We start from the raw sequence: 15,074 nt of genomic DNA, 5'->3' as shown, positions 1-15,074 counted from the left end.
GCCTCCGTGGCTGCAACAACCAATCGTTGGGCTTGTAATCACATACGTCATATAATGCGCATGGTTATTCGCGGAGCCTTTTAAAAAACATTTTTACCATTTGTATATTGAGAATTCACGTTTTGTATTGCAATGTAGATTGTTGTTGTTGTAACATTGTGGTTTTCAATAAAGAAAAAACAAAACAAGACAAAAAACAAACAAACAAAAAAAACTCTTTTTACACCACTCTGGTTATTCGGAATGAATTTGAAGGTTAAGGGTAAAAGGTATGGAAGTTTTTCTGTGCCATCAGAGTTTGAATACGAATTTCTAATATTGAATTTTTACAGCATCAAAATCAGACTTTGAATTTGAAAAACCAACAGTGTAAAAAAAAATCAATTTCTAAAAACAAAAATCAGTGTAAAAAAATTCAACATCTAAAAAAAAATTCAGTGGAAAAAAATTCAACTTCAACTACCCACTACCCACTGCACATTGTAATCACATATAACTAGACCCACTGTCATTATTTAAACGTTTGTGATCATTCATTTCAATCATTTTGGATAAATGATGATTTTAGATGATGTTGCAATCATTAGATCATTTACAGTTTCCCATAGACTATAAGGCTATATATAAAATGACGGAATATTAGGGCCACAGAGAGAAAAAAAAATTGACAGACTTCGAGAATAAAGTCCTAAATTTATGAGAATAAAGTCAGAGGAGGAGAGTTGTTAACCGGAAACTCAGAGTTTTCTATCTCAGAGTAGATCAACTCAGAGTTCAGGAATAGAGTTTCAGAGTTTGTTGAACCTCGTTTGTGAAACAGACCCAAGGACAACAAGGAGGGATGGAAAAAAATGTTTGCTTCTTTGTTATATTTGATTTAATAAGTTGTAAATCAATATTTTCTGGTTTAAGAAAGAGAATATTGTAGCCTGGCTAATTCTTTAAATTTGGTAATTCATTTTTGGATTCAGTTTACACAATTATTGGTGATTTTGATCCTTGGCTTCTCCAATCCATAATGAAATGTCTGCTCCTTGGGTGAGACACTGATTTTCTGAATGTGATGCATGTATGGAAGAGGGGGGGTGCACTTCCGAGGCTGAAGATGAAACCGTATAGAAAGAAATGCTGTATAAATGAGTGTTTGAGTTTGGCTTAAAGGTTCTTTGAGTGGTCAACAAGAAAAGTGAATACAGTCCACTGGTTTTGTTGGAAATGTTGGACAAAAAATGCCAAAACAAGCTTATAAGATACCACATTTTGTGAACATGATCTCTAATACCATTAATTGAAAGAACCCATAGGGCCTACCTCATTTTGCAAAAACAAACAAAATTTATTTAGCACAGGTATGGGAGGGTATACCTCACAAGATGGCGCTCCTGTCCCAACATTTAAGTGGAAGCTTTGTACTCCATCCTGTGATAAATCAAGTAAGTCCTTTGCAAATGATAGAGTTAATTTCAGTTCATTTCATATACTGTACATACTCTTCATTTAATTCTGATAGGATGCCTCTGATTTGCATCAGCACATTATTAGCAGAGCACACGGAAAAATATGTAATTGTAATCCTAAATCAAGTTTTTGGAGGAAGACACAAAAAGGTCAAACCTTTGACCTAGGACCTGTGCAACAGAGCAAAACTAGTTGCTAAGAGAGGTAAGCTCAGCTTCAGCTTTGGGTTTTCACTGTCACGAAGCTGTTCACTTTTTACCAAGGTGTATCACCATGGCAACCTATGCTGGAAGCCTAACTGGAAAAACAGCAGCTTAGAAGAGACAGCACATGTATTACATATTATAATCATATTCATTCTATATATTATAATTTCAATATAATGTTTACCTGTTACAATATAAGTTATAAACACATGTAAAGGAAACACCTCCTGATCATCATCACAGAACTGTAAAATATTTCCGTGCCATATTCTTCTACAGTGTATGAGTGTGGAGCGAGCTGCATTGTTTTTCAGTTTGATGTAATCATAATTGGTCATTTAATGCTATCTCCACCCATTTTACATTAACACAGACATGTCCAAAGTAAGAAAACCTGCGTTAACTTACTGAGGTGAGAACCAGCAGTATACTCTGTGGGTTTAGTTACTATAAGCCAGATAATTGAAAGACAAGCAGGAATTGTTGAAACAGCCTAATAGAACAGGCTGTTGACAAAGATCTAAGCTGGAAAACAAAAAAAAGATCTGTGGCATGGCGTGCAAACATTTCTCAAGTCTAAATGATGCGTATGTAAGCACCACATATTCCGTCACCACACAAGAAGACCTTCACTCACTCATGGGCTAGAGAAACATTTCTTCATAAATTCTCACATGAAATTGAAAATAATAGAAAGTAATAGGACTGTAGTTGATTTAGAAGAATTAACAGAAAAAATCTATCACAATGTTGGAAACTCTTTAATAAAGTTCCATTTGAGGTAGACATAGAAATTTTAGTTTGGCACCTGTCCCATCCACCAACTTGGAGGAGGTGTAGTGTATGACATAGACTACAGCCAGAGATGAGGTGGTTATCAAGATGTTTTGGGGCAGATTTTACCGTTCAGATTGGCTATTTGTCTTTGGATGGAAACCAGAGATGAGACTTGTGTAGGTACAGGTTACTAGGAGACCCTCTATACAGAAAAGATCCATTTAAAGCTATGGTAGGTAATCCTAGAGAGCTAGCAAGAGAGCTAGCATGATTCGAAAGTGTCCCCTCCTCTAAGCTCCACCCCCCCCTCCCCATTCCGTCAGTGCTTCATCCAAAGCCGGTAGAACCGCGTGCGCACACGGAGCAGGGAGCCGACAGAGGGGGGCGTAGGCAGAAAGCAGAGGCATCTGATTGTTTTTTTGTAGGCGCTCAGCTTTTTCTCAGTCCTGCAGCTGCCACAGAGGTCTGATTATTTTCGTCCCTTTTTCTAAATACATCTTGAATAGATTTCTCTCAGGATAGACGGACCATTTCACCCAGTATTACAAAATGTGTTTCTGAACAGGATTACCAACCATGTCTTTAAGTTTATGATTATAAAAAGGACAATGAGAAAATTAACCTTGTGATCTGGTCAGATGTTTCTGGTCAGCTTGCTCCCTTCCAACATCCCTGTTAAACCAATATTAGAATGCAGGGATCATTTAAATGTCCGGGAAGCAGACACCCTTTCCACTTTTAAGACCAGGCTTAAAACTTTCCTTTCTGATAAAGCTTATAGTTAGGGATGGCTCAGGTGATCCTGAAACATCCCATAGTTAAGCTGCTATAGGCCCAGACTGCTGGGGGGCCTCATCTGTCACACCTTTCCTCACTTTACTCTCTTTATGTATATGTGATATTATTATGGTCATTAACTCGTGTTTCCCTGTTCCAACAGATATCCTTTGAATGGTGTTACAGTGTCCCCCCCCCCTTTCTGTCTTCTCAAACCCCAGCTGGTCGAGGCGGATGGCCACCCTGGTTCTGGTTCTGCCAGAGGTTTCTTCCTGTTAAAAGGGAGTCGTTCCTTTCCACAGTCGCCTCAGGTACGCTCAGGCCGGGAGATTGGACTGAAGACAAGTTTCTGTGCAATCTGTTGGTTTCCTTAGCTAGGAAATTGTTTTTGAATTGGCTCTATATGAATGAATTGGATTATTTTATAAATAATTATGATTACAATGAATTGAATTCCAATTGGCTTGAATTGGACTTTATTATCTAAGTGCCTTGAGATGACATTTGTTGTATTTGGCGCTATATAAATAAAAATTAATTGAATTGAATTTAATTGAATTTCAGCTTTGATTTGTATGGCCCTCTGCCACAGCTGTTTTTAAGAGCAGAACAAGAAATGGGAGACTTCTGATCACAGCCTGATTCATTTACTATGGTTTTAATAGTTGGGACTACGTCTAGATGGAAACCATTTATGGGAGACTTTTGTAGTGTTGTCATCTACTCAGAGGGCGTTACATAACAAGCACACAGATATTTCTGCAGCATTTTTCAATCATATACAGTGCTTTTTCTGTCACCTTCATCAATGATACAGGGGGAGACAGGAAATGAACCACTGACTCTCTGACAAGTGTATGACTTGCTCTACATCCTGAACCACAGCCATCTCTACACCTAAAAGTTCTCAAAATGCTCAAATAGAATTTTAGAAGAATAGAAATAGAATAGAAAAATACTTTATTCATCCCCCAATGGGGGAAATTCAAATTAGTCAAGTAGCTCAAATTTCTTTTAAAATATTTACAATGATTGTATTAACAACAACAATAATAATAACAATTCTAGTAAAAAATACTACTACTAACTAATAATAATAATAATAAATGACTAAATAAACAAATTTAAAACAAAATCAATCAATCAATTTGAGAAGAACTCAGCAGTCCCTGTTAAAAAGCCTTCTGGTTGTGGGGACAAAGGACCTCCTGAAGCTTTCAGTCCTGCAGCCTCTCACTGCAGCTGCTCCTCTGTCCTGCAGGATGCTGTGGAGAGGATGCTTATTATTCTCCATCACAGAATCTAACTTCCTCCTCATCCGTTTCTCCACCACAGCACTGAGAGGCTCCAGCCTTCTGCCTACAACAGAACCAGCCTTTTTCACCAGTTTGTCCAGGCGCCTACAGTTTGTGTCTGTAGTGCAACTCCCCCAACAGACAGCAGCATAGAACAGTGCACTCTCAATGATAGTGTGATAAAACATGCACAGCATATCACTGCAGACATTGAAGGACCTGAGCCTTCAATATCTTTCATTGAAGGCTCAGGTCTTTATTTATTTACTGAAATTTATTCACTGAAATATAGTTGTTATAATCTCACTGCTGGCAAAATATTGATTAGCATCCTTCTCTGCAGACCTTCAGCTTTTAATTTAGCAAGAACTAAGCAGAACAAGAGTGTTTTTTTTATGCTTTAAAAACTTTCCATCCTACAGTTTTATAATGATGATAGACCAGTCCTTTCATGAAAAGCAAGTGGCTCTCAACAGTGGTTCATTTGTTTAACATTTCAAATGTAATCTGCGGGCAGTGGAATTGAAGGGGTTGTTCTGATGGTACATTTACAGTAAACACTGGCCTCTGATGCTACTGTAGATACTATGGCTTGTGTGGTAAGTGTGAGCACAACACATCACATGATACTTTGTATTCCTTTTCAACAGTGCAGGAACAGCAGCAACACTCACTTCCTAGCAACATATGAAAATGGAATGATATATGTATTATGCATCAAAACATGGTATTTAAAGGCTTAAAGTAAGAAATGCACAGTGTTGTTTTCAACACACTTTGAGCTGAGATAACCACTTTTACCCTGTGGCAGATGCATTAGAGCACATTTTCATTAAATTCGATGGTGTGTGATGGTTCTGCTTTTAGATGAGATGACACAGAAGAAAATTATTTGCAATTTTCTCTGCCCTTTAACACCAGCCAAGTGATGGCTGTTGGCGCCTTCTGTCTCCTAAAATCCTACAGTCCTTTTAATGAGGATTTATGGGAAATAATGTTGACACCAGCCGCGGCTATTCAGAGACAACACGGGAAGCCGGACAGCCTCTCCCATTCTCTGGCGAAATTGCTACATCTTCAATGTTAAATTGACGATAAAACAGTTATTCACAAAACACAAGATATGCCCAATACTGCATTTACTTTCATAACTACAACATGTTGTCCTGTAGCTTAATGAAGTGATTTGTTCTGAAATCGCCGCCGTTCACTGAGGAAATCATGTTGTGAAGCCGCCACTAACAGCCGGGCTTCCGAGCCGAGGGCTGCCCGGCTTCAGGAGGGGGCGGGACAGTCAAGTTTTTTTCTACAATTCTAGGTCATCATTGGCTAAATCGACAAAAACATTTCCATTTCCATCCTCACACACATACACTTTTGTAAATATTACACTGTAAATAAGAAACACATCCTTGTTGTTTAGAAGTTTTGTCAATCATATTCCTGTTGTGCATTTGTTTGTCGTGTTAGCTAGTAGTTTTGTTACAATGCTCCATCAAACTCTAAATATTCATTATGACAGGGAAAAATGCTCCACAGATTCTGATCCAGCCACAGATCCAGCCATTTACAGTCCTTAGATTCCATCATACTTGATTTTGGCCTTGCTGTGTGAATTTTCAAAGTCTATACCTTCTTTCTGTGTATTTGCTGGGCATACTTGTCATACTAGACACAGCTATGTTATAACTAATTCTTTTTAACTTTGCTATCTTCTGCTTTGGGATGGCACGAGCCACTACAACCCTGAACGCGTAATATGGGCTTCCCCTGTTTTAAAAGTCAGCAGTCGCCACTGGTTAACACATACACCAAATCACAATGACTCGAAGAAATGTGATTTTTAATGCTTAGTATTGTGGGTGCTGATGTGTGCTTGGCATCATTTTTCATTGCTCTTTATTTTTACTTTTTTTTTTTACTGTTTTACTGTTTGTCTTTTACCTCCAAAAACCCCGGGGAATCTTATGGAAGAGTTAAAGCTTGGCCAAAGTTCCAATTTGGTGTGTATTAAGGTCACTATCTTTAAAACTATGAAATACAGCATTGGTCTTAACTTAGGGTGTACTCTCCATGTGCCTTTCTGGTTTTAAATTCAGGTTGAAGCTCTTGAGGCTCTTTTTCCTTTATTATTCACTAACTCACCTGTGTCATTTGGCATAAGCTAATGAACACTGGAGTACTGAACACAAAAACAGAGGACAATTATGTTGATGGAAATCGACATGGCATTAGCACTCTTTCTGCATTTTCTTTCTTCTCCCTCTATTCTCTTTTTCCACCTTACAATACGTTTTCAATCATGTGTTTTTGCACAGTAACAGAACAGGGAGACTTTTCTTGTACAGTGTCAAAATAAAGATTATCTTTCTTGAACCTTTTGCCTAGCCATCCACCCACACAAATATTTATTAATGCTTATACCACAGACAGAGAGTCTTTACCAGACCAGCAACAATTTACATGTTTTTATGCAGTCTTCTCTGAGTAAGACCAGCAACAAATCAAGTAGGCATTTGATAATTATCTGTTTATCATGTGCTTCCGTGTTGTTTATTCATGGTGAATTATTTTGAAACACCTGGGTGCACATGCTAATTTTAATGAAGATGTTGCAGTTGGGGAAACAAGAGTAGACATAATGTGTGGTGTAATGTTGATGTTGACGCAGCGGTATTGTTAGCAGCAGTGTGTAGTTGCTATCTGGATGTTCTTTTAAATAAACTCCCGGTAAACTTACAAACTTTCTAATGCCTCGTTTTGTGAGTTAAGAGCCTATGTGTACTACGGCAGAAGTTTGGTAACAATCAATGCATTATTAGTGGGATAATTTACGAGATAAAATCTATTTACCATTAGCGCCGGTAATAGGCCATTCGGCGGACGTGACGTCAAAATGACGTAATTTCCGTTTGAAGGCCTGGCGTTGGGGATACGTCCCCTACCCGGGGACCATATATTAAATTGATTTTTGGAACAGGGAGATGGAATAGGGGCTTGCTCCGTCCACTCCACGCATCGACCTGGTATTGCAGTATCTCCAGGAACGGTGCACTAAAAAAAAAAAAAAAAAAAAAAAAAAAGGCCTGGCGTTGGGGAAAACGCGATTCGAAGTGCTTTATGTCCCTCTTGGCACTTCGTCGTTTTTCATAGACCGCTCTATGTAGATACAGACAAGTGATTCTTCACTCAGGAGGATAAGTGAGATTTTTGACAGAGATAATTTTACACCAATGAGGACTAATTTATGAATGAATATGTTGATTTGAGCTAATAAATGACTTAATATATTACATAGTGTCCCTTTAAAGAAGAAGAATTAAAATAAATAAATAAATAAATAAAAAGACAGTCTGTAAGAAAGACCTGGAAACTGTTATAAAACATAGAGCATATTTAAAATGTTGGCAAGAGGCGTGTGAAAGGCGACAAAGAAATCAGCGTGAAATGGCAGGGAGAAATGATAATACTGGGGCTATAGGGGGACGGACTGACAATGCTTCTGTATCTGAAAAACCTCCTCCATACACTAAACCTAAACCTTCTTTTTCTTCGGTTTCCCCTTCTGTGTACACTGATTTGAGCACTCTCTGTGTGCCTGATCCGGACCTGCACTTCCCCCACCACCGTCAACCTACACCTGCTCAACCGGACCCTGTCCTGCACCCAGGCCCACCAGAGCCTGATGAAGAACAGCCCAGTCAGGAGGTGGAAGTATCAAACCCAAACTCCACCTCAGACGCTCTCTCCCCAACCACCACTTGACATGGGAAGAATTACAGAGGACACGGGGGACAAAAAGGAACACAGCCCAGCCCCAGCACAACAGCAACACTCCCTACGGTTGAGATAATGGGCCCCAACGGTCCAAATCTTTTTCCAGTTGAGGAGGCAACCAAACATTTGCCTGACCTCCTCCAATATGGAACTGTGCTTGCTGACCAATTGACTATCTTCTGCCGTGAGTATCTGCCCTCCCGCAAGGAGGAGAGAGCCCACACAGAGGACGAGGCAGCGAGGCAGAGGGTTCCCCGTTGAAGGCTGGGACCCTGACACATGCTAGTGCTACACATGTGGCCAAAAGGGACACTGACTGCCCAAATAACAGGCCTGGAATCTCTGTTTCAGACTGGCAGGGGTTGGCTGACTGGGATGGGTCGTCACCAGCAGAGCATCAACACACAACAGGGGGTAACACACAACACACACACTTCTGCACACCGCAATTAAGAAAAGCTTGCTGACACACATCTTTCTGCTCTCTGCAATGATGAAATGCTTGCTGACTGTGACTAACGTGACAAAGTTTTACATGCCATTTCTGTTAGAAGAGAAATTCTCCTTCATACAGACAGGAACTTATGCTCACTTAACACCTGCTTACATGCTTTTCCCATCTTTCAGTTAATAATTTTACTTATATGGTAGATTCTTAAATCCTCCTAAACTGAGTGGGAACCATGTCTACTCTGTGTCTGCATCAGGTCAGGTGGTAAAGGAGAAAATTACCACCCCCACTGCGTGTGTCACTCCTGATGAGTTCTCCTTAACCTTGTAGCACCCACAGTTGCAGATATGCAACAAGCTTTTTATTTATTTACATTATTTATTTACATTATATTTTTATTTACATTACATTATTTGATTTTTTAAATTTACATACATTATTTACATTCATGTGTAATTGTTACGATGGCCCTTAGCGGCTGGCTTAAACAGGAGGCTTGAGGCAGATGAAAGGTGCAAACCCACTAGGTGTTTTATTCACAGACACTGAACATTTACACGGAGAAAATCTCATCACACAAGTCACATATAATCCTCACTACAGCCAACTCCAGGTTGTCAACCGGTAGCCTTTTATAGCCCCTCCCATTAACAAACCTACCATGAAGGGGAAACAAACATACATTAACATACATACAAAATAGCTAAAACATCACTTTATTTAACAAACACTATCACTAGACATCTGAAAACAAGTCTATCTAGGTTCTAGGGTTTTTAACACCAAACACTAAAAATGCACATTATCTAGTTCTCCCCTTCAACTCATAATGGTCTCTTCCGGAACCTTTAAAAAAGTGCTCAGGCTCCTGGGGAATCTTTTAGCCTGAACACCTACAGAGGAAGAGACAGAGGCTGTGTTCGAAACCGCCTACTTCTCCTACTATTCCTACTAGTCCTACTTTTTTAAGTTCCCGGATGTACACTAGATGCATACTAGATTCACCGAAATGTTGAGGATTCATCATGAGGTTACTTGTCACACTCAAACTACCCAAGATGCAACGTAACGTGACGTTGCCCATCGCCATTTGAACGGTCAAATTCCATTAACGGGACGAGAGCAGTCAAAACGGCATAACCGGAAGTGCGTTGCTCACTGCGGCCAGCTTTAGCAGCGCCGAATTTGTGGGAACAAAATTGTAAATAGCTGGTACTTTGTCAGATTTTCAACACCTTGGGGGTCTAAATGACTACTTTCTCGCCTGAAAATGTTTCAAATGTTGCTAAAGTTATATATTTACAGAGTTTATAGCTTAAGCGAAATCAGCTTTTCAGGCTGGCTGATTTTGGCTCGGGCAGGAGTGAAGTGCACTGTGTGTAAACGCTCTGCATACTGTCAGATCGATCAGTATGCCGTTTTCAAGTATGTAGTATGTAGTAGGCGGTTTCGAACACAGCCAGAGGTATAGCCTGGGAATTCCCATGCTGCTTTGCGCGCAATTTCATTCACACTGCAAAGGCAGCCTGGAAACCACCAGCAAGACGATGATGACGTCTATGCGCGACAACGAAGCTTGTAGAGTGTTAATCCAACATGGCAGCGGACACAACGTTACCGTTCGATGCAGCCTTAGTGTTTTAAGTAGCTTAGAGCGCAAGTTTACTTTTAAAAAAAGAGCAAAGTTTGGCGTTGAAAGATTTCATTGCCTTCTTCCTCGTCGAATTTCTGTCGCTCTACATACGTCATCTGGTATAAGTGATACAATTGGCTATGAATCGCGCGCAAAGCAGCATGGGAAGAACCAGACGCCATTTGATAGACTTTCGTAGCGCCCAATAAACGGCTCTAGGCATTCGTAAACCACGCCTCAAATACGAGAAAATGCACACCTAGTTCCCAGACCACCATCTCATCGAGATGTGGACGCATCAGCCAGGCTAACAGAGGTAAGTAATTTACTTCACAATACACCTTCAAACAAAGATTAGTTACAATACTAGTGTTTTATTTATTCATTTGGTTTATTCCACAGGACAGGTCATCCTCAGTACCACCAATGTTCCCTCTAATTTTTCATGTGTCTGGGCAAACACACAAGCTCCCTGAGCACACTGAGGACCACTGTGAGCAACATCAGATGTGCATGCTGTGGCCACACACCTGTATCACACCTGTTCAAAACCTTGGATCATAGCAAGTTACATGGCTTATTAAAAGAATCAAATCCCAGCAGTAATTTTCATTAGTTTACTTTTAATATATGCGATTTGGCCCACTTAAAAAAGAAAAAGACAAAAATCTTGTTGTTCATGAGATGTGTAGTATGTTATATGTGAGTCATGCTTGCAGCCTGCATGTTTTGCAGAGTCAACCTTTCTCACTCGAAAAAGAAAAAAATTTGACCCAGTTTCACCGCTTGTTCTTCTATTTGCACATACTCAGAAAGCCATTCCATCCTAAAAGAACCGCATTTCTTTTTTACTTTGGCTTGGTGAGTGGATGTGTCGTTGGCGCTGCGGGGTTGCGTCTCTTAACTCCGCCGCACTGTTGTTAGCTAGCTAACCTGCACGGCGCGTATGGGCAGGGCACATATGCAAGCACTATCAATGCTATGATTGGCTGCATAGCGTAAGTAAACTCGTATCATTGGCTGAACACCTGTCACTCATTGTGTTACATTGAAAAATGCTACAGAAAAACACTACACCTGGTAGTAGATATTAATTAATACGTTTATGGTGAATTTTATTTTATGCGCTGCATAGATTTTCTTGTGCGCTGAGAATGTGCGAGCAGTGCGCGATTGCGCAGGCGTGCAGCTTAGAGGGAACATTGGTACCAGCTGAGAAGAAACTGCCTAAACCCCACAAACTAATAAAATACTCCAATCTTTTTCAGTGTAATCTGTTCTTTCAATAAAACTCCAAACATCATTTTAAGTGTCCAGACAATGTAATGAAGCTCTTCATTACAGTAATATTTTTTTACATTACATTTTATGTGCCGACAGTTGTCACAGCATCATTTTCTTGGCTCAGTGAATTACACTCTGCTTTGCGGTGGTCTGTTCTAGTTGGTTCTGGTCTCGTTTGGTGTGGTCTGCTTTGTCCACCTTTCACAGCGGTAATGGGAGGTCAGGTCTCCAAATTGTATTATTATGATTATTTTTTTGCATTTTTTTATTAGCTTCATGTGCACATTATTTATTTACATTACATTTTTTGCATTTTATATGTGCTTCACTTTTTCACAACAAAGATCTGTGAAATCTGTTTGATTTGTTGTTGAATGGAAAGTTTATGATGGTTGCGTTCTGCACTTTGTATTAAGAATGTTCAATAAAGGTCTATTATATACATTTTATTGTGGTAGCAGCAGTTACTGGTGAACTTTCACTTTACCTTTTTTGCCAAACGATCTGCAGAGAATGACTTGGTTTTGTGAACAAAATTAATCAGGAAAGCCCACAGATGCAAATATGCAACATTGCCTAAAATGATCAAAAATAGCCCAATTCCAAAAATTCCAAAAATATTGGTTTATTCCCACCCAAAAAGATGCGAGCCAAAATGATTTTTTTTCAATGATTATTCATATGCTTGGGTGCTACAAGGTTAAAAACATAAATTTTTGTTGTCAGAACTGTGTCCCGTTAACCTCATGGGCCGTGACTTAATGTGTAAATTAGGCATTATTCTCATTTCAACTCCAGAAGGTGTTGGAGTCACGTCACAGTCTGACTCTCAGCGTTCTGAGAGTGTTCTCTCAGCGGTGCAGTTTGACCCATCAGCTCTCACATATGCTTATGAGTGGAAACTCCCCACTCTCCATTTTCACAGCAGTTGTTCTTCACCCTCTTCCGATTTCATGCAGCTTACTGATCTGCACTGCACGTCACACATTTCACTGGGGCCTGACAATAACTATGAGAGGAAATGGTTCCGCACTTCTTTTGAAAAGTTTTCATATTCACTTTGTTTTGGAACTCACAAACTGCTGCATTGGCTGTGTCCCTCACCCCCATACAGCTGCAACTTTTTGATGTTCCTGGTTCTTATCCCCACATCTCACCGGCCAAACCTAAACAATAGCATTGGGAGGATGTGGGTGGGTTTGTTTCTACATGCAGAAATGAAACTGATTGGACTATTTCACCTGCCGACCCAAATTCGATGTTTTCGAAACGACTGTCTGCATACCAAAAAAAACATTTTTGAGCTGTTGAACTAGTTCCCACCACAAAATCCCAGTTTGAAGCATGCTTTTTTTTTTTTATCTGAAACAGATCTGTCTTCGCTACCCATGTCGACTGAAGTGCCCACTGATTTTTGGGCTAAAAGCAAATCTAATGTGGGGCTGATAGGAAGTGAACCTGTAATTGTCACCTCTAAATCTGACTATCGCCCGTGTAAAAAAAAAACCAAAAAAAAAACCTTTGAAGCCTTTAGAGATTAAGCCTATTTTTCCAATCAAACATCATTGTTCCCTGTGAAAACTCACCTGTGCGCACTCCATGATTTCCTATCAAAAAGGGGGGATGATGATTGCACTCACTGCTCGTGGGTTAAAGGGGATAGAGAATCAAAATCATCTTTTTCCCGTTTTTGGTGTTAGTTCTGAGTCTCCCCGCTGTGGGGAGTACACACGAAGTGCCAGCAAGTGTCAGAACCTCTGTTTCAAGTACTCCCCTTTTTTGAATATCCCCCAGAAAAAGTGCCAATCTGTTTTTGTGAAAAAGTGATGTCACTTTTTCAGCAATCACTCGGATCACAGCTGACCCTTCTCTATTTGCACCGCTCCCCTCGGGCAGGAGGCTTCGGTCCATTCGGACCAGAACCTCCCGTCACAAAAACAGTTTTTTCCCCCTTGCAGTTGGACTTATGAACACTTCATAATCACCTCATAACCTGCCCCAGTCACTTTACCATCATTAAAATTGCACTAATGAAGCTGCACTGTTGTTGCTCTGTATATTAGATACTGTGTATTGTTGTACACACCTTGTACATTTTATATTCATATATTTTTATTGTTTATTTTTTATTATTATATCCTATGTTACATGTTTGCACCTTACGCCGCAGCAAATTCCTAGTTAGTGAACACTGTTCACTAACAATGGCAATAAAACGAATTCTGATTCTGATGAGCTTTCTTTCCAGTCAGTGTATTACTCTATAAGGCTCGTGTATACTTCGCAGCAGTGTGTCGCAGTGAGCTTGTCGCAGACACGACGCAGTTATTTTTGATTTATGCCTTGAAGCGCTGTCTGCGCTATGTTAATCCCACGCCACAACGCAAGAGGGACAATCACGAACAAGCTAGGATTGTGGGTGTTACGGTTACGGAGGTCATTCAACAACAATGGCGACTGGACGAATGCGCACTTTGATTGAGATGCAGCTGATCGATCTAGAAATAGAAGAAATATTGCTACTACTGGAGCTGGCAGAGAGGGAAAGAATCGTCACGGTTAGCACGGTTAGCGTCAGCCGGTTAGCAAACCGGAAATACGCATAGTGTAGAGCGGATGTAGAGTTGACCAATCAGAGGCCTCCTTTCTCTCGTCCCTGCGGCGATGTCTGCGAGCACTGTCTGCGGTGAGTTACAATTTTGAGGAGGTGCACCAGAGTGTCTGCGTAGTGTCTGCGTAGTGGGCGGGGGCATGTCTGCGTTAACTGCGACACACACGCAGATGACCTGGTTTCCGAGTTTAAATCAGGCTTTAGTTCTGTTTTCAGTGAGAGCAAGGGCAGCCAATCAAGCAACGGCAACCGAATAGCGCCAACACCTACCTGCATTTCATAATGAGGTTGCCAGATAAGCTCTGAAACGACGCCAATAAGGGCAAACGACGCATTCTAAACCCAGCATAGTAACATAGCTGTTTCAGAGAGCCTTTTTAGGGAGGTTCTGAGCCATTACAGACCCAACCGATTTTTTTTGGGCTACATATCACATCACAGAACAAGGATTAATGCCCCATTCAACCTTTCTCTATCACCTTTAACAAAAGGTTTCAGTTCATATGCACAGAAATACTGTCAGTCATGTATGATTTGTGCTACAAATAATGCAGGAAAAGCAATACACACCTCACAAGCTGCACACCCCCCACCACAAAGACCTTTTGAACATTTAATGATGGACTTTGTTGAACTCACACCAGCCGAAGGGAAGAAGTATGCACTAGTAGTAGTGGACATGTTTAGTAAATGGGTTGAAGTTTTTCCTGCAAAACATGCAAACAGTCATGCAATAACTAAAGCACTGCTGACAGAAATCATTCCAAGGTAGGGCATTCCAGAGAAGATCAGCAGTGAGGATGGG

The 15,074-nt window shown here is 40.3% G+C and overlaps 1 pseudogene; it reads left to right on the top strand.

The window, feature by feature from the left end:
* The first annotated feature begins 7,450 nt into the window (after positions 1-7,450).
* LOC142399572 (U2 spliceosomal RNA) lies at positions 7,451-7,573 on the top strand (annotated as a pseudogene).
* The last annotated feature ends 7,501 nt before the right edge of the window (positions 7,574-15,074 follow it).

This window comes from Odontesthes bonariensis, chromosome 14 (genome assembly GCF_027942865.1).
Source record: "Odontesthes bonariensis isolate fOdoBon6 chromosome 14, fOdoBon6.hap1, whole genome shotgun sequence".
Lineage (NCBI taxonomy): Eukaryota > Metazoa > Chordata > Actinopteri > Atheriniformes > Atherinopsidae > Odontesthes > Odontesthes bonariensis.
This window is presented reverse-complemented; position numbering and strand designations above follow the sequence as displayed.